The following is a 3,510-nucleotide window of genomic DNA, read 5'->3' as shown; positions in this document are numbered from 1 at the left end:
GAAAAAAGAATCTCTTTCTTTTGGTTGCAGTAGGAGACCACCTGCTGAGGTGTCTGGGTGGGGGAGAGGGGGTGAGCAGGCTCCACCCAAAAAGGCAGGATAGAAAGGGGCCCGTGTGTCCTGTTGTCATCCTGTCCTCAGCTGGATAGCACAGGGAGGGGCACATGCTGTGGCGGGGGGTGGGGATGCCATTGGCTGTTCCCAGATTGTGCTTAGTCCAGAAGTGGGAAACTTGGAGGAAAATGAGACTGTGGGTACAAGTTGGCAGGAGAGCAGCGTGAAATGGAGGACCTACTAGTACTTGGGCAGAGGAGAAGAGAACAGGGGAGGAGGAGAGAGAGTAGAGGTTGAGTCAGAAGGTGAAGTGGTGGGGGAGGTGTCAGGGAATCTGATCTGATTGAGAGAGAGGAGGCTGGGCAGGTGTGGGTACCAGGGAGAGGGGTGTGTCTTCAGAGTCAAGGAAGACTTAAGGGCTTTCTGGCCATTTGCTGTTGTAATAACAGGAGTTTTAAGGGGTTAAGTTTCCCCCTCCTTCCTTTGGCTGCCATGGTTGAGTTTATTTTGTGACCAAGCCACCTGGTAGTAAAAAGTTAGTTATTTAGGTTTTACATACTCTCTGAGGGTGCTGAGGTTCTTTAGAGAAAAGCCAGCAGGGTGTGTTTTGGAGGGTGGGAAGGACTCTTTCCTATGGTGACTGAATTAGAGTGAGCCAAAGATTAGGGAAAGCCCTGTGTGACCCAATAGAAGGTCATCATTTTCTAACCCAAAGTGAGTGTGAGAGAAAAAAACCCTAAGTGATGGTCCTCATGAAAACAGGGTGAGGTCCAGATGGATGTTGAAGAAGGGTCCTGAAATGAGCTCACAATTTTCAAGATGGGGAGGAAAAACAACCTCCTATAGAGACAAGTTTGGGCTTACCAGTGAGGATTGGGATTGGCTGGCGTCAGAGGCAGAAGCAGAAAGCAGCTAGGTGAGGGAGCTCAAAACTGGGGCAGGAGATGCCCTGGGAGCTACATGACTCACCAATCCCAGTCACAACACCGAAATGTTAGATTTTTCAGCAGTGCACTAAAGAGATAGGAAAGATAAAAGAGGCCCTTATTGATGCTAAGCAACATGGAGGGAACCCCAGGCAATATGGGAGTTCTCTGACCTGAGACAAAGAAAACTGAGACTTCTGTGGACTTTTCCTAAGGGTGGAGGTTGAGGGGCAGTTTCAGTCACATGTAAGGAGCTGATGCGGTCTTCTCTGTGTGTGAGGGAAAGGGACTGGGTTGTGGAAGAAGGAGGAAGTGGTTTCTGGGAAGATAAGCTGTTGTTTTAAGGGTTTCAGCCATGTTAGATGACCACCATAATAATTCAGCAATTCACACTAGGTCCAGAATGTATCATAAAGGTCTTAAATTAAGAGTGTGCAATATTAGTACAGGGATAGGTTTTAAAAAGTCAGTAAAACAAAGAAGGCAGCCAAGGAATATGTCCATGCAAGGATGAACAGAGGTAAAATTACTGATGTGGAATGAGTCAACAAATGGTTACAGAGGCAAATACTTTTAAATTTCTAGGAGAGCCGGGGATACAGCTCAGTGGCTTAAGCACTGGCCTGGCAAGTACAAGGTCCTGAGTTCAATCCCTGGTACTCTATTCGCAGCTACATATCCTAGAGCAACATTTTCTATGAACATCTAGTATCCATTAATGGTTGTGAAATAACTTGAACAGATGGGATGTAGTTTTATAGAAGGAATTATTAAAAATTAATATATATCTTCAATCAACAACTTGAATGGATCTCAAAAAAAAAGAAAAGAAAGAAATTCTAGGAGAAAACATAAAAGAATATACTATGTTCTCAAAATAGAGATGTATTTCTTAAAGTAAAAAGAGCATAAACTGTATGGGAACAGTTTGACAAATTTAACTAAATTTTGATTAAGAATTTCTGGCACAAAGAAAGTGAGGTTTTGGGAAAGACCTGGAGAAGGAATCTGAACATGTAATTGAAAGAATACATACTGAACTTTTATGAATCAGTTAGGAAACAAAATGAAACACTGCACGCGGGGGAAAAAGACATAAAGAAACAGTGAACATTAATTCATGCGCATGCATTGAGTAAGAAAATGCAAACTGAAGCATAACATCATAATGCGTCCTTCAGATTAGCAACAAACACCAGGAGCTGGTTGAAAAGCAGAGCAAAGGAAAGAGCACACAGGTATGACAAATTCTATTCGCAGCTACATATCCTAGAGCAACATTTTCTGTGAACATCTAGTAGCCATTAATGGTTGCGAAATAACTTGAACAGATGGGATGTAGTTTTATAGAAGAAATTATTAAAAATGAATATATATCTTCAATCAACAACTTGAATGGATCTCAAAAAAAAAAAAAAAAGAAACCCTACAATTGAAAATGTTAGTCACTAAAGAATAAATAAGCTATGACTTAATTTATAAAATTCATATATAGTAGCATTATTGGTAACAGCCCCAAAGTGGAAACACCTATATATATATATCAGCTAATGAATGTATAAGACAAACGTGTCATGTCCCCATAGTGAAATATTATTTGGTAATCAAAAAGGAAAAAGTACTGGCTGGTGCTACAAAATGAATGAAAGCTAACACCATGATGCTGAGAGAAAGGAGCCAGACAGAAAGGATCACGTGTTGTACAAGTTCCTTTGTATGCAGTGTCTAAAATAGGCAAATCTATAGCCACACACACACAAAAAAAAGCATGGTTTCCTGGATCCATCCTGGAGCTGGGGGCCATTGAGGAGGGGGCAAAGAGATAGATACAGAGCCAGAGAGACTGAAATTGCTTCCTGTGGGCTGGTAAGTCTCAAATCTGCAGGGTAGGCTGGCAGGCTGGGAAAGCCAGGAAAGAGCTGATGTTGCTGCCTGGATCCCAAAGGCGTAATTCCTTCCTTCTTGGAGGATCCCATTCTTTTCCTGTAAGGCTTCAGTACCCTGGGCCAGGCCCGCCCACATTGTCAAGGGGAATCTGCTTTTCAAAAGCTACTGATTTAAATGTTAATCATATCTGAAAAAATCTTCACAGCAGTATCTATACTGATTTGATCAAATAATAGAGCACTTTAGCCAAGCCAAGTTAAAAACCAACCAACACAGGAAGTAAAGTTATAAATAAAATTAAAAAACTGATCAAAACAAAAGTTAGTCTAGTGCTCATCTCTGGGTAATAGAGGAAATCATGGCAAAAAGGGACACAGAAAGCCTCCAATTAATGGTCACATTCTGTTTCTCAAGGCATGTTCTGAGTACGTGGACATTCATTTTATTAGTGGTATTTTAGCTAATGGCTTGTGGATTACACACATATTGATTTCTAATATACTGCATGTATTAAATTTTTTATGTTAAAATTTTTTCTGGACTACAAAGAGACAATAAGTTGGCATTTCTATAAATAAAGAGTTGCATGCACACAGCCTTGAAATAAAAATTGGCTTTGTAAATATGAAGCTATCAAAAGAAA

This window comes from Octodon degus, unplaced genomic scaffold (assembly GCF_000260255.1).
Source record: "Octodon degus isolate 3935 unplaced genomic scaffold, OctDeg1.0 scaffold00273, whole genome shotgun sequence".
Classification (NCBI taxonomy): Eukaryota; Metazoa; Chordata; class Mammalia; order Rodentia; family Octodontidae; genus Octodon; species Octodon degus.
The sequence above is the reverse complement of the archived record's forward strand: the minus strand, read 5'-3'. Positions refer to the sequence as shown.